Raw genomic sequence first — 27956 nt, forward strand, 5'->3', positions numbered from 1 at the left:
CCAGCAAAAATAGACGAACAGCTGCTCGCAACCAGGTGGCAAGATTAGATATTGCCTCTGTACATGCAAAGCCAAAGATGGCTACTGTGGAGCTTCTTCAAAAATATAAATGAGAATGAAGTCCAGTCCAAACCAGGTGAAGCTACCATGTTACAAGTTTACACCAACTATGTACACTATCGTTTGAGAGCAGTTTGGGGTCGTTGTTCTTTAAGGATCTGAGCGTATATCGAGTAATATTTCTGCTTGAAGTATTTAGCAGTATTTAGCGACCTGAAAGAAGCACCTCGTGAAAATCTGGCAACTTTTCAGAAAATCCTAATGGATTGTTCAATGTAAGAGTTGCTTGCTTTATTTTTTTTGTTTCTTTGCAGCTGGCACCATTCAGTGAGTGACAACGGTTTACACAGCTTGATATCCTTAATGAATGTGAATTAGCTGAAGATTTTAAAATGAACTGTCTGATTATTGATGATTTTACATGTAATTATATTCACATATGTACATGTTCACATAGCATGTCTATGAAATTTGTATCTTAGCAAAGCAGCATGTACTTAGCTAACAATGTAGTGTTTAACTTCACTGTTTTATGCTTGTTCTGTCATCTAATAACAGAAAAAGCAACTACATAAGTTAAACATGCATCTCATTTCTATATGGAGAATATAGTAGTGACATTGGTACAGTATTCCTGCAGCAGACAAGTGGGCCATGACATTAGCCTCCAGAAAAGAAGGACATTGTTGGGAAATTCACAAAGAACCCAGTGACTGGATCATGAAAATGTATGTTAAGCTCTTCATTTTGTAAATTTGGGTGAATTTGCCAAAAAAAAAAAAGAGGCAAATAATAAAAGACTGCAAAAGACCTTTCTAAAAAAAACCCCAAAGTTCTAGTAAATTTCTTTTTATTATAATTTCAAATAGAAGTATGAACTGCATAGCACATGTGATGGAGAATGAAGCTGCAGTTGAAGCCACAGTTTAAATCCTTATATCCACTAGATGGCATCGATAGACTTGAGTTTGATCTCTCAGCCAGCAGCAGCCTCTATACTACTGTCCAGCTCACCCCATACATGTTCACATATTAAATTCATTGTAAACAGATGTGGATAGCCCCTCACTGTTCACTGAAATATACTGTTCACTGCTGTTTTTCAGGTGTTGAGAGGAAATGCTTGTTACATTTTTGAAGTCTTTCACCCGCTGTGACATTATAAGTAACATTTCTTCCTTTTCTCTTATTCTGTTAAATTTGAATTCTTGCTTTCCTGGTAGTTTTAACAGAAAAAATAAATTGACAAGTTTTCTCTCCACCAGTGGAAAGAAAACCATTCAGACCCTGAGTGTACATTTTACCTGTTTTGGCATACCGGCTGAATTTAGTCATTTTCATCTAGTTTATAATGAGTTTGATGGTTTACATCCTGTGTGTTAGATGCATCTAGTTAAACATTATGGTGTTCATCTTAAGCTATTCTACATGATTGAAATAGTAAATAGTTATAAAAGAAAAGTAGAAATTGCCATAGTGTCTCCTGGCTTGCCTCCCTAATTTTCATATTTTAGTTGCTAAAAGAAATTCTCCATCTGTCTGTGTGTCTAGGTCAATTTGGATTTTAGGGCCCTGGCAGTAAATGGCACTGGCAGACTGTGGAATCCCCTTGCGTTCAAGACTGGCAGGGCTCAATCAAATGATGAGAGGCGACACATTCATATGCTGGTGAATACAACGTTCCCTGACACACGCTCTCGGAAAAGGCTTGGCCACATGAAATATTGCTGAACTTGAACACTTCCATAAAAAACCCTACTTCAATTTGCCTTCTGATTTGCCTTGCATTGGGTTTGACTCGGTCAAGTTAATAATAATAAAAAAAATCAACAACCACATTTCGGCGAATTCTTGAATCCGTTGACAGGATAGGAGTACCGTATCCCAAGATTTTAGCGTGAGAATGGGCAGGCCACATAACTCAAATATTTATTTGACTGTGTCAGCACTTCTGGAGTGAAAAGGAGCAAAGAAAAGCAGGCTGTGATGGTGGGGAATCTGTTATACTGACCAGTAGGGGTCACATTTGGCCAGGAAATTTTTTTTCCAGCCATTTCCATGCCCTTTGTGCAATTAAAATGTAAACAAAAGAATCTGCAAAATCAAAATCCTTTCTATATTTTTTAATTTAAAAAACAAAAATTGCAGTTTTATTTCTAATGTCCTGTTTTTTACCCATTAGCTGATAGCTTTGTTTGTTTGTTTTCCCACCATGCACTAGACAACAATCTTCCCTACCACATTTTTAAGACATACAAAAACAATCAGTTTGAATAATATCCTGCTTAACATGGATAGCCAATACAAAAGTTCGATAAGATACTCCCATATTTTCGCAGTAGTCACACAGCAACATTCTTGCTCCTGCTCACATGCTTCAAACAACCTTTGACATTATATATTGGACCACATTTGGCTGCCAGACTACTTGTGATTTCACAAAATCAGACCTGCAGGTGCACATCTTAAATTCGGATTCAAAGCAAGTGAAAATATACTTTTCTCCCCTTCAGCGTTTGAGAACAGCCCGCATGGGTTTGCACGTCATTCTGAAGGGTGAAGCTCAAACATTCAAAAATAACACATTATAAGCACTTCGAGTCGAGAGAGGGGGGGGGTCTTTAATATCCTCATGAGCTGGCAAAGGTGTGTTTGCATCAGTAGCGTTTGTATGATGACGGCAATGTTTTAACATGAAATTGGACATTTCATATTCATACTTTCATAGTGGATATAATGGGGTTTTTTTTTGGCTGTGAAAATCATGAAGTGAAGTCTTAGTGAAATAATATCTACTTAAAAATGAATTTGCTAAATTGCCTCTGTAAATGTCATTGCTAACATTGTAGAGGCTCTATAATAATGCATGGTTCTGTTGATCACTGTGCACAAGAGGAAAATAAAGGATCATTTATGAAACTAACAAGCAACAAGAGAATAGAGCTTTTATGGTCCTTGGTGTATCAGCTGAGATAGTGCATGGTTGACCAACCAGAGCAACTTTGAGTACTTTAAGAGCTGCTGAAAGCGGTAGAAGAAGTGGAAAAGAGAGTGAAAGAAACTGACATGAATAAAAAGCACATATAAGTAAATCACTGACTGGCAGAATAATATGATAGTTTTCAGTTAGCATTAATTGCACTGGATTGGCTAGAAACAAAACCTTGCTACTTATTAAATCAAATCAAATCACTTTTTATTGTCACATCACATGTGCAGGTACATTGGTACAGTACATGTGAGTGAAATTCTTGTGTGCGAGCTTCACAAGCATTAGCTTCACAAGTTATTAGCTGAATAACTGCTTAAAACTGAAAGCCAGGTTTCCGTACAGACATGCCAAGAGGGAGGTTGTCATTTGATGTTTATTGCTGCTTTAATTTATATGATTCAAAGCGAGCCTTTAGCACTGTAGTGTGTGATACTTGAAGAAAAAAAACAAAAAAACACTGCAAAATGATAAGACCGCAGGAAATGTTTGACGCTTTTTCTTCCCAGCATTGCAGTCTGTGTTTAGCAAGTTATTTTCTAGGTAATCTGATTTGGCTGCTGTGCCGAAACACATCTGGGTGTTGTTTTTAAATTGTTTTACCACTTAAACAAAGCACGGGGAGAGAAAAAGAGAAAACTTGAGGTGAGTTTCTACATAAAAGGTGTTAGATAGCACACATAGCCTCATGTTCCTGCACGCTCCAGCCCGCAGCTGCTGCCATCTCTCATTGCTCAGCCTTGTTTTTAAGACAAACCTTACCACAACACCCTGATGTACAGACAAGATGGCACAGAGCATTACTGTTTGTTGTTGCATCTCGAACTCATAATTTAAAAGTTGTTTTTGTTCACTGAATTTAAGGTAACTGTTTGAATGGCAATTAACTTGACTTTTGGGTGAAACAGTTGATTCATTTTGCACTGGGTCATAAACCTGTTAGATACATAAATAATAGTTATATTTAAAGGGGCGTACCAATGTTTTTTAAGCTTTAGCTCTTATCATGACTCATGAATACTTAAATGCAGTTTGTTCCGTTAATTTCTGTAGTGTTTAAAAGTCTGTTTCTCTGAGTTGTGTGAGCAGTCACAGAAACATCAGGTCGGGAAAGCTGTTATGTTAAGTAACAATTATTTATTTTGTTGCATTCAGTAATTATTTTAGATTACCTTGGCGAAAGTAAGTAAAAGCAAGTGTTTTCTAGTATTATTTTTTGTTGTACATAAAGAAAATGCAGCAAATTTGAGTTACTTTATCTTAACGGTGCCCTGTGGATGTGCAGTTTGTTTTGTTGTTGGGTAAATATTTTGTTTGTTGTTCTTACATGCAAATATGCAAACACGTGGGTGCCGTGACACACATTCCTGCTGTGTCGTTAACACTATTAAAGTGACTGACAGGTGGCAGTAAATTAGTTAAGAGAATCACCCTGACAAATGCAAGGACAGTTTTTTTTAAAAATATGTTTTGTTGTCATGATTTAAACCTGAACGTGTGGGTTTGTAAGAGACCCATACAGGATACCTTTGGTCTGATGGGATTAATGCGGTATCAGAACTCCTCAGCATCTCTTTCCCTGTCCTGCAGAAGGTTCATGCTAGCTGGTGATGAAAAATGACTGCAGGAAAGGGGATCTGGTGAGGCCCTTTTGCACAATGACAATGTCTGAACTACAGCCTCCTCGACTTGCCGTGCCTCAGCGACAGCCCTTTAGTATTTCCTGTCAAACAGAGCATTGTTGCTTTTAGTTCACCTTAAGTGTCTAGACAGTGGTTTTCCTGCTCCGTTGGTTCTCTTGGATTGAGGCCAAATCTTCACTCTTGGAGGTGATAAGAGTCTTATCTTGCTGTTAGAGGGTCTAGAGACTGGAGCAGAGCTCAAGTGAGTGTCACTCAGGTGGGAGTGTGGGCACCTTTTAAGAGCAGCAGGGGATAGTCAGCCAACTTCCAGTATTGACGATGAAATGTGCAAACATCAGACCTGCATAGTCACATGACTTTTGCCAAGTTTGACGTCTCCAAGCTCTACAGAAAGAACGCGTGCTATCCCCGTTTTAATTGATATTTTCATTACCATTTGTTCATCAGTTTGCGTATTTACACGAGTAGGCAAAAGCAAAGTGTCCGATGTGACCGAAACTCGCTAGAGGGGATCACTGACAAAAGAGATCCCATAAAATTTTAGATCTGGATTGCGCTCTTTCTCTGCTCTCCAATTGTCCTTCTAGTTTTTGAATTTCTCTGTATTAGTAACGCATTGTACAACGTACGGGGGCATGTAAAGGTGCCCAGAAATATGCAGAAACTAACGAAAGGGCTGAACAATGGAAAACAACAGTTTCCAGAAACAGCCTTTCACTTTCCAGCACGACTGTGATAAATTATGAGATTGAGGTCATCCGTTGACGTACAATAAACAGCCTACGTTCTTGCTGACAAAGGCCAAGAGGGTAATACAACGAGTATTCAGACGCTTCCCTTTATGCTTGTCTTTGCTGAAGACGGTTTGTTGTGAGTCCAAGGTCCCTCAAGTAAAAATCAGTCTGTGAATTGTATGCTGGTCCTTGTTTGAAGTCCTTTGTGGTGAAATTCCTCAGAAGGTAACACAAGAATGCTGCTTTTATTCTCAGCATAGTTGATCCACAATATTGGCAAATGGTCCTTAATTCCTCTCCATGCAAGGTAACTCTTCAGCTTGAAGTAATTCAGACTCTTTTCTTTTCACTGTGAAAGGTGGGCTTGTGTTGTGAAATGAAAAGGATTCCATAGATGTGGATGATTTATTCAAGGAAAAAGCACTAAGACTTTGGAATGAGAAGCATGACTGTATTCTTTTGTGAAGGACACGTTATTTTGTACACACAAGGCAAAATCTATGGCTGCTCAATTCATTCTGTGCTGCACAAAAGAAACTGAATTGATAAAAGGATGTGAGGGGAGGGGGAAAAGTTTGTCTGAATTCATAGACGGTCCCCCCCCCACCCCGCACCCGACGTGTTCAACCGATTGACACCGTGATGCACATTTCAAAGCTGATAGCCTTGTGGACCATTTTGGGCCATTTGAGATGAAGGCAGATAAAAGCTGTAACCCTGCACACGCATTTTGATTCATTTTTTAATGATTTATTTTTTTAATACAGCTCATTCTTTAAAAAGTTGTTTTCAGAATCCATCCTAAAAATACATGGAATAATGGGGCATATTCAGCTCCATTTTCCACCATTTTTCATGTGAAAATGACATCAGATAATTGAAAGTTGCCTAAAATTCAGACTTTATATTCTTAAATTGTGTTATTTTTTTATTTTATTTTTGCCATATGTGTTGTATAATCACTGTTTTGATGCTTCAGTGGCGCTGACATTTGATGGCGCAGGCTGTCAGGCCTTGTCTTGGATTAAGGGCAGCATCAGGCAGACATATGTCCTTTCTGCTTTTGTAATGGTTGGTTTTTTTATCTGGGTGAAATATAATTTTTATCTCACTTCATTCAGTATGACAGTTCCTCAAAATCGCTCCACACCAAGGGATATTCATTACTTTTTGTAGACCTGCCTGGGTAGCCCGTCAACTTTTCATCTCCCTACATCTCTCATCTATTTCACTCTCTCAGAAAGCCTTTTTTTTTTTTTTTTTTGTGGCAATTTTCCTGCTTTACTTTGCTATGACCTTCCTGCTTAAATTGCTTGGCTTGTGTTATTCACAGTTTGAGATTTACAGAGAATAATATTGCGCCATAGGATTTCCCACACTCTTAGGTGCCCAATAACTTGTGACAGAATTTCTGTGACCTGGTTGTCTGTATTTTCTCAGCTTAGGTGGAGGTGATGGGAGGCTGTAGTTCTCATCTAGCTTCGCTGAACAAAATGCTCAACCTGTCATGTGGAGCTGAAACTGCGCCCCAAGTTCAAAGGAGCCGATTCATTCAAGAACACTCGATGAAAAACGGAACTAATAAAGCATATATTTCAGCTTTTTAAATAATTTAATCAGCAGCAGCAAGGCCTGAATGAGCAGGTCCCTGCATAGGTTTGCGTTAGCTGCACATATTACAGTGCGGCTCTGGACTCAGAGGTCAGCAGGAGTAGCCTGTAGCAGCTGCACTTGCAAATATGGAATATAATAACAGCCATAATGGGTGATGTAAAAGCCTCTTTACACTTTTTTTCCCTCTTTTACTTCATTTGAGACAGTGAGCGCTTATCTCTTGTCTTGTCACTACAACACAAGATGTATGAAAGGAGATGTGAACAAGTAGACCTGATTCAAGTTTCTTTCCCTCTATCTTGCAAAGAGGCTTTCACATTGTCAGTCTCTTATTTGTGGCACATAATGGTGTCTGGAACTCTCTGTGGTCCATTGTCAACTACAGGACTGGTTGTCCATTTGGAACATCTAAAATACTGGGAGGGCTTTAATCTTTCTTCATTATTTTCCAATTTTGGATAAATGTGCTCATAATGCCCCCCTCCTCTTATAAATGAAACTCTTTGACTCTCTCTCCACATCCCTCATTTTTTCCTCGCCACACTTTTCACCTGCTTTCATCTTTTACGCAGGACGAATAAGTAGTCCAAGTGTACGCTCCAAATGTGGAGATAGAAGGATAATTGAGTCGATAAACATTAGGGTCAGGGTGAGATCATTGTTGGGGCTTGTTCAGGAGGTGCTTAGTCCAATATCAATACGCATATTACCATATTTTGGTTATTTGCCATATTTGCCAGCAGGAATTGACCCATGAAGGGCTACTTCGCAAAACTGTGATTGTGTGGATGGTTAACAGGACACTTAGGGTCACATTGTGACTGCCTGCCTGCTATAGCATTTTCTGTACAGAGCAGCATCTTATAATGCAACATGCAACCAGTCTGCAATTTATTTTGATATCTGAGATGAAAAATTGAAGAAGTATGACCTCTCTAATTCTGCCGCAGACTACATTTGTGATGTGAAAATTTATATAATTTGCGACATGCTCGGTAGAAATAGGTCACATGAAATATCAATGTGCCTTGATCTGACCCCAGAGAATGTTGCGAGTGTGACAGATGTGATTGGTTACGAGTATGCACATCAGCCTGAACGCTTGGAGCTCTCGCTGCTGGTCACCAGCACTTAGAAGAGCAGATATGAAGCACAGAGTGACACTGCTAGCATAGGGATTGAACCATGGTTTCATAAAATTACAGGTTACAGATGTAAACAAGGAAACTTTTGTATAGCCCTAAGTAATGAAGATGCATCAGTACATGTGTGCAATTATGAATTATCTGAACCCGAATAGGGGGAATCCCCCTCCCACCAAAAAACCACCAATAACAACAGCTGTAAGCTAATGCTGTTCCACTGCCTGGAGGTATGTATTTGGAAATAGGCTAAAAAAATCCCAACAGATGCTCATTTGATGCCCATGTCAGCCATGTTGATTCAATAACTGTGTAGTGGAATGGTTATCATGCTGAGATTCACTGGGACATGCACAAATGTGACATTACCATATCATGTATATAAATGAAACCTTATTTCTTTCGCCAAATGTGCTTTCAGTTAAGTGAAAATATCTGTTAGAAAATTGGAGCTACTTTTTAAAATGACAACAAATTAGAAGTTAAAGGGACAAGCAAGGGCAAGTTTTTTTTTTTTTTTAAACTGCCACCACTGAATTTTAATATATCACATATCTTAGTCTGGAGGGTTTAAAGCGATACTTGGAGGAAAACCTGTAATAATGTGGCAATTGTGTGGCAGTCGCCTAGTTTGAAGTCTCAGCATTAGCATTTTGACCATAATGTTTTTTGAATCTACTAAACTACGCTAAACAGCAGACTAAGAAAATAATTGAACTTCAGCAAAACTGAAGCATAAACTTTGTTTATAATTCACAGCAAGTCATATTATTTATTAGAAAATGTTCCAAAACGAAGCAAAATTCCGAACACTGTGAAGGCATCCAGGTCAGTGAAATGAAGTAGTTAAGGTGAGGCCTAGCAGACACTGACCAGTTACAGCTGATGTCAGCAAACCAGTCTGTCAAAGTGGCCACACTGACAACTTCGGGCCATACCAGTATCCATATTGATGGTAAAAAATAATTTAAGGGGACAAAACTTTTTCTTGTTCCAGGTATATAAAAGTGCTTTTTCATGTCAGTCAAGCTCGGCATTTTAACAACACTCCCAGAAGAACAAACTACTAACCACAACACTTAAACTACACTGTACTAAACTGTAACTGTAATCTGACCGAACCAATGCTCTGTGGTTTTTATGATATTATCGTGTTAGAGCAGGTTTTAAACAACATCGTACTCCTCTGGTCTCTAAAAAATCTGAACACAGGTCATGTTTTCTATAATAAGTATAATGCTTTAAGGAACATATCTCTGATTTTTCTTTAGTCATTAAATGTGTGGTCTTTAAGCTGCATCCAAGGTCATTTCCCCGGGCAGTAGACTTAAAGTAGGAAAAACTAAGCTTCTTAATGTTTTATACTCATAAAAACAAAGAAAACAGGAGTTGTTTTCCTATATTCTAAAATGTCATTATTTGTTCCAGAAACTTGTTAAAGATGCAGTCAAATGACAGCTAAATGACATATTTTAGTCTTACCTGCAGTTTTACTTTAAAGACCTTGATCACTCAGAAACCAGTTTCATATCACGAGCACAGTAAGTGACTCAGTAGCCATTTGTCAACTGACTTCATTAAAAGCATACTATAGCGTCTGCTGCTGTTCACTGTTGCTCACAATCCTGCTGTTGTTTGATTTTCTTTGTGTTTCCATTTTAACCACCTTCTTCAGTTTAGCCTTCACCTGCTTGGGTTTTAGTGGCACATCAAACACCTTGTTGCTCATTGAAGTTTGAAATTTTGCCAACAAGCTGAGGTTTTATTGCAGACTATGAGGAAAAAGGACAAAAAAGGACAGTGTTTTTAGCCTTTGTCCTTCAGTGATGTAAATGTTATATTTTTTTTATCACTTCACTGGGTAATACTGTAAGTGTGAAAATTAAGGTGTGACATTAATTTTCTTGGTGTGTTCTTGTCTTTATTGCCTTTAAAGAGCTTGATCACAGGGGGGCGTGTGATTGTTGGAGTTTTCTTTGTTTTCTATGTATTATTATAGTCTTTACTTTGGGGTGGCAGTAGCCCAGGTGGTAGAGCAGGCCACCTACCAATTGGAAGGTAGGTTGGTCTGAATACCAAATGTCATTGAGTGAGATGCTAACTTGTCGCTATATAAATAAAATTGCATTTAATTAACCATACTTTGACAGGAACTTATGTAAAAGGCTGAAAATAATAGAGAGCTTGTACCTTTGGTCCATTTTATATACAATGACCAGCCACCTCATTAGGTACTGCTTGTAAGCATTGGGTTGGACCTCCCTTTAGCTTCAGAACTACCGTAATTTCTCATGGCACAGATTCAATAAGGTGCTGGAAACATTCCTTTTGGTTTATATTGACATGTTGATAGCATTACATGGTTGCTGCAGGTTTGTCAGCTGCGCATCCGTATTGCAAATGTCCTGTTTCACCATATCCCAAGAGTGGTTTATTGGAATGAGATCTGGTGTCTGCTGAGGCCACTTAAATGGCCACTTGAACCATTTTGAGATGATTTGAGCTTTGTGACACAGCACGTTATCTTGCTGCTGGAAGCAGCTGCCAGAAGATGGGTACACCATGGTCATAGAGGACGTGGTCAGCAACATAACTCTGGTAAACTGTGGTATTTCAAGAAGGTTCAGTTGAAACAGTTGACACAAGGCATGGGGAATCCATACTTTCATGTTTGTGTCAAATTCTGACCCTAACAGACTCATCATATCAGCATTTTTCTAGTCTTCTATTATCCTATTATCCTTTTTTTGGGAATTGTAGCCTCAGTTTCCCGTTCTTAGCTGACAGGAGGGGCACCCAGTGTGTGAATATTAATGTGGTGTGGTCTTCTGCCTCTGTAGATTCAAATATGTTTTGTGTTTAAAGATGCTCTGGCTATTCTCTTCTGACCTTAAGTAGGCATTTTTGGATATTTCAGTTAAGTTGCTGCCCTGTGATTGGCTTGAAATGAATTTCTATTTTCTTTTAAAAAATCCTCCAGTGTTGAAGATTATATTTCAATTTAACCATTAAATATATTAAGAGCTTTTGTAAATGTTTTAGAGCACAGTTATTACTGGGACCATAAACATTGCTAATGAGAAAAACTAGTTAACCAGCAGAGAAAAACTAGTTAAAATAGGCCCTACCTTCACCTGGTTCAGTAGTTAAAAAGTGACTTTCACACAAAAAGCATAAATGCAGGACTTGTTTACATTAAATTTATGTTTGGTGTTTCTTTATGTCTCTGAGATCACTGCCATACTAAATAACAAATTTATTGCTACCACTTTTGTTCACTTCAGACGTTATAACTGTAAGACAGGGGTTAGACGTAGCAAAGTACGTCTCTAATCCCCGTCTGTCTCCTTGAGGAGTCCTTAATTCCAAAGAGCACCTGAATTTGTCAAGTAGCACTCTGGCATTTACTGTTTCTACTGTAGTGAAGTAGTTTATACCTTATCATTGTTACATTTACTTAATATTTAGCCAAGAGCGTACCTATTTTACCATTATATTAAGTATTTTGTTTCTGAGGAATCATCACCTGTGAAGATGACAGGCATTTTAATGATTGTACTGTACTTTTCAGCCTGCCTATCTGCTCACACAGCATCCTGGATGCTTCATATTATGGTGTGACACAAAGAGAATGTTAAAATTATCATATGTGCTGCACCTCATGAGCAATAGTGAGTCAACAGTACAGTCATGTTTTAACAGTAGCGATGAGTAAGTGAAGTGATAATAAATACAGTGTACGATACTGTATGAATGATGGAACTTATGGATAAAAAACGTCTTTTCTCTGAACAGTTGGGAGAGAGACATAAAGCGTCTTTATTTCCACTCGTATTGGGTGGAAAGTGAGTTTGGAAAACCGCAAATCTCTGCTTTTTGCAAAGCAGTCATTGGTATGGATCAATAATCCTGCCAATCCATCACAGATATCTGCTGAGCTGTGGGGCAGTAAATCTGACTCATTGCCCCTTAAAGCCTCGCAGAGGGATAGTGTTTGAGAAATCGTTTTCCTAGAAATAATTCAACTTTAATTCTTAAAATATAATAAACAGCACAGTTTAGGCTGTAATAGCAGAACATGTATATCCTAAAGAAAATCCACCACATTTGTTAGAGTCTGGTTCCCCATCCCAAGGCTTTCAAACCTGGTCACCTTTCACCAAAGACTTGCCCTTCATGCTCGACTGCTTACCAGCTCAGTAGTGCAGGCTGGACATCACCTAAGCGAAAGAGAGCAAAATGGTCACACATTATACCCCCTTTGATAATTTTGCTCTTTTATTTTTCATTTCTGGGATTTCTCCTGGCATGTTCTGCAATCACAAACCCAGGGCAAGTCAGATATTACAATAATTACATCAGATTTGTCGTGATCACAGGACACATGCTTGTTGTAGCTCAAAGGATCATTTCTGCTGTAGATGGTTTAGTTTTGGTCATAAGGCAGAATTAATACACATTTACAGATCAGTGTTAATATACTGCATCTCTCAACAAAGCGGTTAAAAGAGTGCACACAGTCATATTTTCACCAGCGCACACGGTGATGTCTGTCAACCACATTTGTACCTAAAAATGTCTGCACGACATGGAAGCTTATAAAGCTGTCAGGAGAAAACGAGAGACAAGGTATAAATTATCAATATAATATGGAGGTGAAGATGAATAGAATAAAATGAAAGCTGGTATGAGGCATGCAGAAGGGAGAGAAAAAAACAGTTTTGAATTAAGCATTCATTGAGAAAAAAAAAAAAAAATCTGAATTTCTGGGTCCTAATCTTTCGCTCCAAGCACTGCACTGCTAAGCTCTGGTTTGGGATGACAGGTCCCCCACCTGGACAAGCTTGGACAATGTCTCTGCTATGTCTCATTTCTGTGGGAACAGTGCTGCACAGACAGCTAATCACGTCCGGAACCAAAGGCACCTGCCCTATCTGCCTCTACATTTGGTCGGGAATCTTTAAAGAGGCTAAACCTCACTTTCATGCTTGTCTTTTATTCACGGTAAGTGCTTATCGAAACCGAGCTGTTGCCACTGCCCCATCTTCCCTCCCACAAGCTCTGAGAATGCTTGACGTAAGTACAGCCAATCTGGGTAAATACGAATCTCTCCTTACTGTCACTGCTGGCATATTATGCCCCTGAGGGAACATTCTTTTCATAATATCATAAGCTGCTTAGCGGTGTGCTTCTATTTAAGGCATACATATTAATAGCTATAAGGAAATCATATTTGAACTGTTCCCTGCAATCAATGTCTTTGGGTTTGCTGTTATACTTTGTATAAGAAGGTGCTAATAACTTGAAGGCACTTACACTGGGCAATCTAATCCCTTTGTATGATAAAGACTTGTCTTGGCAGGAGAGTGTGCCAGATCATAGGACAAGGTGCTGCAGAGGTTTAGTCCCTCAAATCACAACCCCGCGCTTTCTTTCCCTCCTCTTTTCACTGGGAAATACAAGCAATTTGAGACGCAGAAGCCAAAGTTATTACACTAATACAAAAAGTTGTGTGATGCACTTGACAACAGCTGATTTAACCCCTTCCTGTAATGTGTGTTTGCAGAAAATTTCAGCAGTGCCAGCAGTGCCATGGCTTCTTCCTGCTTCATGCTTGTAGCGGATTAAACGGCAGTAAATTTGAGTGAGAGAGCATTTGGAGGGAATTCTAATGAGCAGAACTGGATCTTTAGTTCAGGAACAAATATCGGCATTATTAAAGAATCTATTATTTATTTTTGCGATTAGTTGTTTTCTGCCTCAAATAATAAATGGTGAAATATTTCCTTTTTTGTCTCACGACCATTTAAAAATCTAGAGAAAACCTGAAAACTCACACGTTGGAGAAGGAACATTATTTGCGTCTGCCTAAAAATATTTTAACCAAACGTTGCTACAGATTAATTGAATAAACTTAGAATTTGCTGGAAATAACAAAATCTTAAACTGAGAATTCTTTACTTGTAATTTGAATGGGTTGTTCTTTTTAGAGAAAAGAAAAGCAATCACAAAATGTACAAAATAACATCTGAGGTGCTTCAGTAATGAACACACAACTACTACATGTTCCAAATAATACTAGCTTGCGCTGAAATATTAGTTTGTAGTCCCATATTAGACTCGTCTTTCGACTTCACAGTGAACATGAATACTCAGCAATTAGGTCTTTGCAGGAATCGAGAAGGAGAAATTATTACACTCTCACGGAAGTTGGTGATACTGTAAATTTTTGAAAACGCTTTGATTCTTTCTCAATTGAAGTTCAGGACAAATCTCAGTGAAGCTTTATAAGCTGCGGGAGTCAGATGATTCAGGGTAGAATCAGAACTCATTAAAACACTGATATTACTCTCCTCTCCATTTATACTCCAAGGATATTTCTATAATAAGAAAAATGCATTTGAGACGCTTTAAAACTGCACTCGCATGCAAGGCGCTCGTATAGACTTGGCCGTTGGCACCGGAGAACACAGGTTCAGTAGAGGCTAATGGTGTAAGAAGACATGGACACTTGCTTGAAAACTATATCACCAATGACAAGGAAAAAAGACTCAGCGAGCAGCTATGTGAGGTCAAAAACACATCTTCTGTACACCTGAAAACATTTTTTCTTTTATTGATTTCTAAATCATAAGGACCTAACTCACAGACAGCCACCCAGACACGGATGAGCATGGGAACGTCACCTGAATGTTAGCTGATACTGTGGCAGCGTGTCCCTCGTCCAGCAGGGGGTGCTGGCTCACAGTACTTAGAGCCGGCAACCAGGAGGAAGAAATTGGCGCCGGTTGCTGGGGCACAGCTCTCTGAGCCCAGATGAGTGCTTCAATTGTAGGGATATTTTCCTCTAAGCCTGTGGTTGACAGCAACACAGTGCACTTATTTAAAGCAATTTCAAACATGTCTTGTCTGACAAGTTTTAAATCCTACTTAACACCCCGTAACAGCCACGAGTTTACTGTCAGAATTAAAGAAGAGAATTCTCAAAGGGAGAGAAATTATCACTTTCATTTTGTTCACCGCTGTTGTTTATAAAGGACATGGCAGGGATGTTTACCTAGGGATGAATATATTATTACCATTTTGCTACACAGTGTTTTTCATCTTGGAGAAAGGGCTCTTTAAAAAGTTTACCATATATTTTTTTTAATTGCTGCCATTACAGCTAAAGGAATAAAAGCGAGCCTTAACCTTCAGTGGCTTTCAGACTAAAAGCTCAGATTTGAATGGAAAGAAAGCCCTTTAATGCCTCATATTAATAACAACAGTCTATACATTTTCATCTCTCTTTGTCACCTTCAGCATAAAATGATTCTCTTTTTGATTTCATTTCATGATCTAATTTTCAGCATTTGCTTTGGCTGCGTCTTCTCCGGCTCGCACCTTTTGTGTTTATTGCTGTTGCCACCCAACAAAGCATTTTATTTACATTAAGACATAGGGGAACAAATCTAGGCCTGCCTTAGCACCGGCTCATGTCGTGCCTGCAGAGACGGGCTTTTCCTGCTCAGATTCCACTTTTTTTTTTTTATCAGTCACCAAAAGAAGAAAAAAAAAAAAACAAATCACCAAATGTAACAATCTTTCTCCTGTCCTCCTTGTGATTGCATGTTAGGAACGGAGGTGATAAGCACACTGGTACGTGTTGTTGCTGTGTGAAAGACACCCTTTATCGGCTCATACCTCTGACTTGTGCTTAGTCTAGTCAGCCGGAGAAATATGACGGAAATCTGATATGGGAATGGTCCCATCTCAACATCAGCGCAAGTGCACGCCTCGCAAGCCAATGTTTATGCTTCCCGGGTCTTGTGTTCTCAGGGGAAAAATGTCAATAGAGTGTCACGGGGCGCATCTTGCCAATGAGAGGATGTCGTCTGACCCATGAGCTGAATAATACTGTCGTGTGTTTGTAACACTGTTTGTATTTTGGCATTAAAATTGGGAATTTTTTGGAACATTTTTGTGTTTTATTGTGTAAACTACACTCGCAAAGCTCAGATAGCGATCATTTTGTTAACATCTGTCAGTGCATGTGGATATAAAGGATATTTTTCTCTTGTCAAACAGCAGTATGACAGCTATGAGATCGGGACAGAGCGTCTCTAATTACAGCTGCGGTAGAGGTCAGCACATCTCGCCTTTTCTGCTTTCTCACATGAATCACTGCATGTTGAAGTGTCAGGTCTAAATTTCACAGTCAGTTCAGTCATTTTCTGACATACTTGCACGTAAATTTAGTGTTTGATGCTTTAAAGTCGAGGATGGCTTTTTCCGGGGTGTGCAGTGTTGATGCAGTTTTTGAAAGATCGCTTCTTGATATTATTGTTTCTTTTTCTTCCCAGATAACTTCTCAAAGGTTATCCTGCCCCCTTATCGCACGGTGGTCTTTGCACCTCGCCCCTCCTGACTTTGTGTCGTCTCCTTGAGCACCTTTTTGATTTCTCGGCTCTTTCGAGGTTTGTCAAAAACGACCGGGGGGGTCTCGGAGAAAGACTGAACAAAGGCATTTGTTTCCAGCTATTTTGCCACCATCAATGGCAACATCTTGCTCGCTAGCTGTGCAGAGCGAATGGCAATGTGGATGGGGGTATTTGGAGGTGGAAGAAAGAAGATGCTATCCGGGCTAAATGAGGGAAGATTCACACAGTATAATGAAGGCTGGACCCATGGCTTCACAGCTGATGTGTATCTAAAAAGGCCTGGTAAATACTGTTTCGGAACAGAAGGCTTTATCTGCAGATATACATATCCCCTGCAACCACTGGCCCCCACATGAGGGCCAGAGCTATCTCTCGGATCACTTTTATTCTTGTTTTTTTTTTTTTTTTTTTTAATCTGAAAGGGTGAAAATGTGAGACTTCAGTTTAACTCTTTAAGAGTTTGCATGAATTCAACTGAACTGGAAATCTAATACCGAATCTAAGAAAAATATGGGAATGTTATTTTTTCTTTCTACATTTTTATGACAGCAACGCATCATTTATTTCTGTATAAACTAAGCAGGCAGGGTGTGTTCTGCAAGCCCAAGTTTCTTGCAAAAGGCTGCTAGTAGGATTAAAGCTGATGTAAATGGAGCTTCCAAGCATTTTTACATGTCATTTACTTTGCTGAGGGCTGGTGGCAGTCCCACTCCCCATGTTTCCTATTTTAAATGACTATAGATAATATATACAGTACATGATTCAGAGTGCACACGTCTTGTAATGTCTCCACTCATTATTTAGTTTACACCAGCAGAGATCCTTCACTAAAAGAATAAAATGTGTATGATGCACATTTAAAATTAACCCACTGTGGCCAGATGGGTGGTTTTAGACTAGATAAAAAGATTTACATTAATGTGTCTTATTTATATTGTATTTCGTTTTTTCATCAAAGCTAATGAAGCCACACTTTACATGACCTAAATATGTAAATGACTTTTTTTTAAAGGTTTCTTTTATGAATGAAACATTACATTTAGACACAAATTATCCTATCTGCCAAAAGCTAAAACAGAATTCTGTGAAACCTTATCCTTGTTCATTTTTTACTCTGCATGAGAAAATACATAAAATGGGAGAGATACAGTAACTGAATAAACATTATCTAAGCCAAAGTATGTTTTCTTTTGCTTTTCTCAGAGACAGATTTTATGTATCCTTGAGATTTACCGTCCGTCCATCAATTCATCCATTTTCTTAGCCGCTTATTCAACTCAGGGTCGCGGGTGGACTGGAACGTGTTGAATGTATTTTTTTGTCATTAAAACTTTTTTACAAAGACAGTTTGAATTTTATAAAACTTGAATTGTTTATGTTTGACATTGGCTGCAAGTTGTTGTTTTTTTGCATCTTTACATTGCTGAATTTGTTAGCGTATTATTCCTTTAAAACAGTGAAACCCATATCACTTTTAGTGGTTAGAAATTTCACAAGAATGAATATGTGTGTATATATAATATAACAAATATTATATTGTAAAATGAGTCAGATGAAGTCAGATAATGTTAGCACCAAAGTTTAGGTAGTTTGATGCAAACTTCTTGAGGGCTTGTTGCTCTCAGAATTTACTCAAAATATCCAGGTAATTTTAGGGTTTGAAGCACAGCTTTCAAGTTTTACAATATTTTTGTAACTCTGCTTATAAAGTTGTTTGTAAATGTTGTACAAAGCGCAGATAAAATTGAGGATTTTCAGATGTTTTGCTGCCTTGTGGCAAACAGCCCCCGGCACAGTGCAGCTCTCAGACCGGACGGTATGGAATCTCAGCTTTAGGCAATAAGATGCAAAGAGATGTGGAAATTGACAGACATAAATAATGAGTAAGCCTGAGCAATCCCATTTAGTTAGTTGAAATCACAGTATTGCTTCCAAGGAGCCAAGACCTTACCATTCAGAGAAGTTGGGCCTTGGCTTAGATGGTGCAGGTTGTGTGTCCTCTACAGAAGAGATTGTTTCCTCCTGTCACTGCAATTGAGCTATTGCAAAGGTGTGAAAAAAGAGTGGGGAAAAAGGTCAACTGGATGTGAAGCTACTATTATCAGCAATCTTCCACTGGCTTCCATAAGCAGCTTGTTTCTAAGCTGCAACCTAGCCAAGCAGGAAGAGAATATAATTTTAGCCAATCTCCTGGTAGCATGGGTGCACAGAAAGCCATTGTAAAGCTAGCAAAATAGTCACAATAGAGTCACTGGCCTTCCAGATAAAGATCTGCATAGGTAATGCCAGGGCAGCGATGAAGGCAATTTTTAAACTCCACTCCCTCTGACCACAATCCCCTGGCAAAGGAAGAGGAGGATGGCAGGTTTTATTGTGTGTAATTATGAGTGGTGCAGAGAATGGTGAACCACCTAATCTTTAAACCTACTCTAAGCTCTGCTTGCTTCACGGGCTCATTGTGTTTTAAAGGACTTTAAATGACCTCCAAGACAGACTGTTTTTGTTTCAGTGCAATTAAGAATCGACAGAGGTTTTCTTACTATATTTTTTTAACAATGTAGTTGCAAGACCAGCTTTTAGAAATGAACGAATTAAAGCAGCAGTCTCCAACCTTTTTTGAATTGTATTGTAGGTGCATTATAACTACAACACTGCTTTACTGAGGCACAGAGCAAAGTAAAGAAAATAAACTGTAGTTTGAAGGTTTTTGGTACAATAGTGTAACAGACAGACTGCTGCAAAGCTGAATTTAATGCCTCTCATAGAGTGTTTGTTCATCGTCCTTGTAGATTCTGCATATACTAATCAAACAAAAACAACTGCCTGGTCCAAACTGTGTGTGAACATTCTATGAGAAATTACAAAAGACACAAATGCTGTCCTTCGTTCATCTTGAGCTATTTTGTCCATTTAAAGTCATATATTGGCTCAGTATATTGAATTATAACAGTAATTATAATAATGATTAATTATTTCCCCTGGAGTAAGAAGTTCTAGTCACATGTTTGACTCTTAATCCAACAGGAATACTTTTGCTCAGCAGTCCACCTGAAAAATCGATGTAAACTCTAAGTTGTGAACTCGCTGGTTTGATTCCTGTCTCCTACAGTGTGCATGGTGAAGTGTCCTGAGTCAAGTCGCTGAATTTCACACCCGAGTTGATCAAAAAACGATTGGTGCAGGAAAAAACGGGGATGCCAAGCTAGAAAACTAAAAAAAGTCGGGCGACTCAATTTAAAAGTCTTTGATGTCAGAAATCCAACCCTAGGTTTAGTCAAGAAACTGTCAGGTCATGTTAGTTATATCTCTTTACAGCAATTATTTAAAAAAACTGTTCTATCATTGACATAAAAAAAAAACCTGTTTCTTGTTAGCTTGCTGGTATCCATTAAATTTGCACTAGGACACCTTTGAGTTCTGCATTTAATCCTTATCATGGAAGAATAAAATGAGTGATGTTGAGTTTTTAAAAACTCAACATCACAAGTCACAATAACACGTTCGTCTGAAACGATAATAAAAAACACAACCTCAAAACTGAAACAATAATGTAGAAAAAAATATTATTTTCAGTATTAAATGTATTCTCTATCAACTTTCTTTCTTTGTGTTCCTTTATCATCATGTGCAGCTAATGCTAACTATTTTTTTTTTAATTAAATATCAGAAAGTGAGTTTGTAGCATATATCATGCTTATTGTGTCAGTGGGTGTTTTTAATGCTTTAGATTCCCTCCATACAGAAGCTGTGATGTTATCTGGTATGTGACGAAAACATCGATACAAAATCATTACATTCTTTTTAGTGTTAGCGCATAGCTGATAAACAAGCTTTTAATTGAGGAGGTTGACCTCTGATCAACAGGCTGAAAAAATGTAGCAAAACTATGCAGCTTGTTGAGGGTTTCTTGCAGTAGCCTTGTGGTGAGTGATGGCGGTGATGGAAGTTTGGTTCACATTATGAACCAACACCCCCCCAACTGGTTTGTGAAAGGAACATGAAGTATCCATGCTATGGAGTTATTTAATCCATTAAATATTTATTTCACTAAAAGTGACGAAATAACCAATTTCTGCACCTCTTGCGTGCTAAAGCTCCGTGCCCATTTGGCATCGCTACCTGACGAAGTAATTCATTGATCATGCTTGCATGCCATGTGAGCACAAAAGACGAAGCCATGCTAACTTCATCTTCTGAGTATAGGCATGGTGGACATTGTGCCTTAAACAATGTACTGTATCTCATAATTGAGTCCGGCACTTTCATCCTTTTTAATTACACAGGCACAAGCTCTAACACCTCACCTGGGACTCTGGGCTTTTCTCTTTACTGTTGTCTTCATGTAGCTGCAAGGCTTCACTGAACCAGTAGGAAGGTGATACTACTCATCGTCGGTATGTTTAATGGCCTTAAGCATCCTTCGTTTACTGAATGACTAAATCCCACACTACACAGGTGCAGTCTTAGTATATGCTAATAGCATGCAAGTTTTATAGCTACAGTTCACTTCATTTATGATGCCAAAAACAGCAGTTTTCTTGCTGCGAGGTCTGGCAGATGGTTGGCAGTGAATACTAGGTGTGTGTTCAATTCTATATCCCTTATGTTTACATTGGATCCACAGTAGTTATGAGCTAGGTGTAGATCTGGGCATTTCTAACTGCTAGGTCTGTGTTAGCATCACACACTGTGTATGAAGGACATTAACCTTCATGGGTGCTTGTAAAAATTGAAGCTGTATTGGCACCAGTTGATTTTTATTAGTGGTCTCAACATAGTTTGCTATTTATTTAACATTATCATCTATTGTGCAGTTAGTGGTAACTTGTATCACTACTAAAAGTTGCCATTTTTGTTGTATCGCCCCCAGTGAACTTATGATACATCAGGTCTTTTTATGTAAATTTAGAACAAATCAAGAATAAAATGAATGAAAGTGAATAATCTAAATAAAAAGAACATCAAGTCACTTGAATTGAAATGAACCTGCAGTCCTATCACTCCTTTCTGACTATACGCAATCATCCATTGAAACTGATATAGATCAATCATATCAAGCTAAATAAAGTCAAACACATTTGTTTCTTTTAAAACGACTTATTTTGCCTTCAGCTAAGCTCACACAATTCTCAGACTGAAGTATAATATGACAGATAGCCTGTGTTAATGTTACTGCTGTTAGAAATAGCTCTTTAGCTTGACCAACCTTATACAAATCACACCAGCTTAATCAGTCTTTTGGTATTTGCTGCCACCAGTAGAAATGAGGGAGTATTAACACTGCAGTTCAGCATGTTTTGTTTTAGTTTTGTTGCTAAAGTGCTGCTGGTCCTGAACCTCAGCTCGGCCTGTGTTAGCCAAACAGCTGCTTGGTGCTTCATTGTTAGTTTAGCATTGACATGAGATTCAGTTGGCCTCAGACTAGACTTGGCAGCTTTCAGACTGCAACTCTTTTCATAACTTAAAGCTGGAGAGTTCATCAACAGCTAGCAGAGCCAGGCAGAGAAGTTTTTTTCCCCTTTGAGTAGCAGTGAGGTGCACTCCTTTCACTTTTGTGTAGCATGAACAGAAACATGCCTGTAACACGCCAGTAAATGTAGCTGCCTGTGCTGTCCCATGCCTTCCTGCCTATGCTTAAATAGCACAAGAAAGCTTGTTAGAAAGGATCCACCATTTACACAGCAACGTTTAGCAAAACCATTGCTACTCAGTGTTTCACATTCGATCCCCTGAATATGGAAACTCTAAGTACATAAGATTAATGATAGAGCTGTGTGCTAACAAATACTTATTTCTGGAAATTAGCATTCTGATGCAACTTTTCAAAATGAATTAAACCTTTAATAGTTCAATAACGGCAAATGATGAAATATGACTAATGGCAGAGCCAAGAAGAGTTGTTTGGCTGGCAGCAAGGTTGACTTTCAGGGTTTTATTCCTCCTACTGTTTCCGTCTTAGCTACTAATTTCCTACTGTTCACATGGTTGCTTGGTATTGCATACATCGTTGCCTCAGTATTTAAGAATGCAAAGCTCACAGCAGTTAAAGAGGAGCAAACGCATTCTCAAATCAAGTCACAATCTCTCAGAGATTCTCTATGCCCACACTTTGAAAACAATACGGTACATGAAAACAGAACAATTCAACCCCTCAGAAAAACAGTACTAAACACTCAGCTGAATAATTATGCTCTTAACTGTTCATCTATCATTTTTGTGTGGTCAACCACAAAAGGGTCAATAAAATAGCACTAAAAATGTTGAATTACAATAAAACCATTCACACTGATTTATCAGCACATTTTAGTTTATTGAGCTCTAGAAAGACTTGACTTCATGCTGTTGGAACATTTAGATATTTTTCATTGACAAAACAATTAATAAATGTAATTAACTGTTAAACTTTGTTTTCTTTGGCATTTTTTTATAGATTCAAGTGGGGAGGCTCTAATGGGGATCCCAAGTGACAAAATCAACATGATGTTGTACTCAATACGACTGAACAACAAGCAACCAAGTAGCCTAAAAGCTCATCATCAGAATGTTTACGGGGGTCACAGGCTAAGAGGGACTACGTCTTCTGTAAAACCAGACGTCTTTTTGGAATTTACCTCTGCTGGCAAATGTAGACTGACTAAAATATGTATATAGACTTTGTGATTTCACTCACTGGTTAGCCAGTGTCCCCAGCCTTGATCCGAGCATTTGCATTATCGTGTTCGGGGTGGATTTAACTGTCATACCGAGGGAGATTGCAGGATTGTAAGCTTACAACCCTACCATTCCCTGCTTTATTGTCTCTTGATTGCAAAAGGAACCAAAACTTACAAAATAAGACTCTTGCAGCTAAGGCCATAAATGAATTTGAAAGGCCAAGTCTTTGTGTAAATGTCTGTAAAACTGGACTTTTGTAACCACAGAAGTCGCTTCCAGTCCAGACCTATTAGCATGCCTGTAAACTGAATCTTGTTCTTCTAGTCTTTTTTTAGTAATAGAGTTTTGTCACTGACATTGCAGCTGGTTAGAAAAGTCAACAAACCACTGACGTATTTCTCCATTGTACATACTGGATCTTGTTTTGCAGTCTTTTATGTGTCATATCTTGTATAATGAGTTGCGAGAGAGGTTTGGGATTCGAGGCCACTGTTTAGTGTTTACCTTTACATAGTCATGCTTTTGGTTTCTGGTGGTTTGGGATTTTTTTTAAATTAAAAATCAATACATACAGTTTTTAAATCTGTTTACTGTATGTCCAGATTATTATACAGACCAGTTTAGTGTTTGAAGATAACGCACAGACAAAACAATTCAAGGTTGTTGTGGAATTCCAGCATCAGGCACGAAGCAGATAAAATTCTTGAGATCTGTAAAGTATCACTTCCAGCTGTTGTTAAAATCATCACAGCTGTCTTCAGTTAAAACACTGTATTGTCTGATGCAAAGGTGGCTATAATAGAGGCCTGTGATTGTAGCCACAATACAGATGGCATCTTCCTGTTATCTTCCATAAAATCCTAACAGGACAACGAAGGTGAGGTTTCAGGCTCGAGAAGAATGCCGGGATTACATGTTTCAATGTTTTTGAAGACGAATCGCCATCCTTTATGTCCCACTGTAATATTTAATTACGGTAAATGTTTGTGTGTCTTGCAGCTGGTGGTAGAGGTACACAAACCTAATCAGTGCTAAAGCTGCAGATGTTATTATTCATGTGGGAAGCAGTGAATTGTTTTTCCGTCTACATACCGGAAAGGCATGTTTATGTGTTTGGAATTTTGCAAGGACAAACCAAAGTGAAAATAAGGCTAATTTCTCAATGTGTGCTATCTAATTAAAAGCTAATTATTTGAAATAGGCTTTATAATGGCTAGTCTTGACCTTTTCACGAAACAGTAATAGGAGAGGCATACGCATGCAGCATCTGGATGTTTTAGAATAATCTCTGAAATACTCTAAAACAGTTTGTCCTTAACCACGCCAGATACAGAGGTGCTATCTCACTGCTTTTGTTTCCTTAGTTTTACTGTATTGCAGGGTTCACTGGAAGAGGTCACAGCTTTGTATCAGCATTGTGGGAGTAGAAAAAAAACAACATTTTTTTTTAAGATAAACCATTCTTTTCTTCTCGGTGCTGAAAAAAATAGCTCTGCGCTCACACATCTTGTGCAGCATAAAAAAAAAGCCACATTCTCTCATATTGGCCTGTCTGGGATGGAAGAATGCTGCTTTGCTTGAGGTAAGGAGAAGCAATGGCCATTTAATTAACCTTTCCTGCCTCAGTCTGCTCACGACAATTTTGCCTGTGACTCCCTTTAATAGTTTAATGACCTTGCTGTCAGTAAGACTGAGAAGGACTGAGTCAAGGTATGATTTAATTAAAAGAGTCCATATGTTTAAGACTGTACCCACGGAGATGCAGAAACATTGGGGTTCGTGGTAGTGACAGAAGTGACCTCACTATTGAGTTTCAAAATGACAGCGTGCAGCGCAGTGTAAATAATTAGACGGGAAATGCGAAAGAGAAAAACACCCTTTGAATAAGTCGTCTGTTTGTTTGTCACTAGCCTTAGGTAGTTTTTGTAATCAATGTCCAGTAATGCTGACTTTATCCACAATATGGTGCTAGTGTCCCTTTCAGAAAAGACATTGCTTCCATATGCAAAGTAGTTGCCTTGAAGAATATATATGCAGTAGCCAAAGCTTTATTATTGCGGTGTGGGTTTGGAGAAGGTTAAATGTTCCCATTACTGCTTTTCATCGGTAGGTCTAGATAACTGTAGATGCAAAGGTTTTACATTTAAATAGCTTTGTTTCTGATTACACTGAAATGATTTAGGAATTTTCACAAGGTTTTGACAATGCTACATCTTCCTCAAGAAAACTGACCCATTTACTGCAGCTCATATTTGCTTATAATATCCAAATACCTGCTATGTTTATCATTCTCATTATTAAAATCCTGCTGCCTAGTGTTCCACTGATTTTCCACGTACTGCTGGTACGTCATGTCTAACAACCAGTTGTGTCCTGATTTCATCCTGCTGTTGGTACCCAGACTAATTTTGCATTAGTCATTTTTGTAGTTTGAGACACTGGGTGGATAGGCTGAACCTCAGGTCTACTAATAGTGTTGTCTACTTACATTGCACGGAGATGGAACATTATGTATGTCAAATAGTGGTTTTGGGCTTTTGGAGAATAAGTTTAGGTTGCAGGTCTATATAATGTTTCATGTCAGGTGGAACCACAAAGTACTTTAATAAGCGTTAGCTACCATAGACCTAGCAGTCACCAAACTATGTAGACAATGTAAAAATTAAGTCTGTAGAGCTCAGCCATAAGCACCCATTTTTTTAAGGGTTTTGGTGCATTTCTCATTCATTTTCGTCACTAACGTTTTAGAAAGTCTAATAATGAACTACTAATCCCACAATGCACTGTAAATCCCCAAAATTCCACAGTAAAGAACCTTAAATTGAATCAGTTTCATTCAACTTATAATAATAATATAATTTGTCATTTTTGTGGTGTGTGTGTTTAGTAAAGTATAGCCTGGTTATCAATATGACACAGTGGTTCATTTTAGACTGTGAACACTGCAGTTTTGGACGTTTGGCACTTGCAAAGAGCCCACATGTTTGTGGGTTGAAAAAGTGGCCACCGATCAGAGATATTGCTATTAGTTTAGGATTGTGGATACAAGAGTTTGCTTCCTTGGTATTGTTGGTAAAATATGTTTTTGTTAAAACATGCTTGATTTTATTCAGACTTGTGGTTTCTACAGGAACACATACAATTGTTTCACAATGTTGTAACCTTTAGTGAAACTACTTTGAATGGGTTCAGTGTTATGGCTCTTAATCCTAATCCTAATGGAGAATATGAGTGGAATTTTTTATTTCAGGAACATCAACACTCAATTTTCAGGCTTTTTTAAGGTCCTGCTATGGGCCATTGACATATAAACATGGGTGTAGCCACCTTGCTGCCATCCATTGGTTTTGCAATCTGCATTTTGAACCTGTAACATTAACATTACTTTTTTAAAAACTAGTTACCTTTTATGGGTGCCAGGGTAGATAAAAGCTAAATTGTCGGCTAACTCTAGCAAGCTTGGTTGGCAAGTTGCATTCATAAACTGTATGTGTGCAAATCACAGACACACATAATAGAATGTTACTCACCAAAACTGAAGGATAAACTTCTGGGATGGACAGTATAACAAGCCTTAATAGCCATAATATTAATCAGTCAGAACACTGATCAAATGATAAAATACAACAGACATAAACAAGAGCTTTCATAGTTAACCCCACCCCCCCCTAAAATCTAAGACTAAGACTTTGAGTTGTTCGAGCAAAAGTATAAAATATATTTGCTTGCAGTTCTGTTCAACTTGCTTCTAGGCATACACCTCATTGTGAAGCAATTTAGAGAGAAAAGGAGAGGCTGAAAGAGGATTGCAAGAAAATAAAGAACAACAGGAGGTGATGTTTCTTAGCAATTGCAGGATATCGCTTCATAATAGCTGTTAGCAGTGCTAATGCTAACTAAGATTTCATCAGGACATCAGGGTGAAGGAGGCTGGAGTTTCATCTTGTTTCAAGAATTTTCATGAATGCAGGGCTGTTGGAATACATGGCAGGGGGCTTTAGCCAGGTGGTAACTCTATAATTGCTATGACCACTTACTAACACATAATAACATGGTCTTTTATTTTCTGGTAAGTACCGGTTCTCCCACTGTGGAGCCAAAATGGCCACTCTGCTGTAATCATTGTTTAGTCATTTAATGTAATAGCAACACACTGGGAAGGCAATAATTTCCTTGCTCACACATAAAAAGTTGCAGCAGAGATCTTAAAAGTTCATGTTTGGAGACAATGACTTTAGCTTCTTACGTTTTCTATTTTGTGGTTCAAACGGGACACTGGCTCTCTATCCCCCCTCGCAGCAGACTCTGCCTGCTCAGAGAATGATGGAAGACTGCCATGGTCACCTGTGACAGCTCAGCTGACTGTCATACACAGTACCGGTCCACTGATGAGAGTGAAATTACTTCATAATAGTAGGGGTGTTCCTGGGTTTATATAACGATATGATAATCCTCTTTTCACACAATGATGATAATGATCATTATTATGGCAGGGGAGTAGGGGGCGAGGAAACCGCTTGGAATGGAGACTTTGCTGCATAATCCTCCTGCCTTGAAAGGTTAAATACGGATTTGAATATTATGATCCCCCACTCTGAAAATGATAGTACCGTATTTGAAGCAAATGTGCTCATTGTGCACTTTACCTTGTGGAGCAGCATGAGTGGCACACTCCACCAAAGAAGACATGCTTGCAGTGC

General features: G+C 38.5%; 1 long non-coding RNA gene across 1 annotated transcript in view; it reads left to right on the forward strand.

Annotated features, from left to right (window-relative positions):
• Nucleotides 1-27956, forward strand: part of LOC146546869 (uncharacterized) — a 118895-nt gene that overhangs the window by 4434 nt on the left and 86505 nt on the right. Inside the window, exon 2 of the long non-coding RNA XR_014890635.1 lies at nucleotides 1612-1728. This is a non-coding gene — a long non-coding RNA (uncharacterized LOC146546869). The remainder of the gene's footprint in view (nucleotides 1-1611; nucleotides 1729-27956) is intronic.

This window comes from Mchenga conophoros, linkage group LG23, assembly GCF_057382185.1.
Source record: "Mchenga conophoros isolate Kocher_MC1m ecotype Shallow Benthic linkage group LG23, M_conophoros_male_GT1.1, whole genome shotgun sequence".
Classification (NCBI taxonomy): Eukaryota; Metazoa; Chordata; class Actinopteri; order Cichliformes; family Cichlidae; genus Mchenga; species Mchenga conophoros.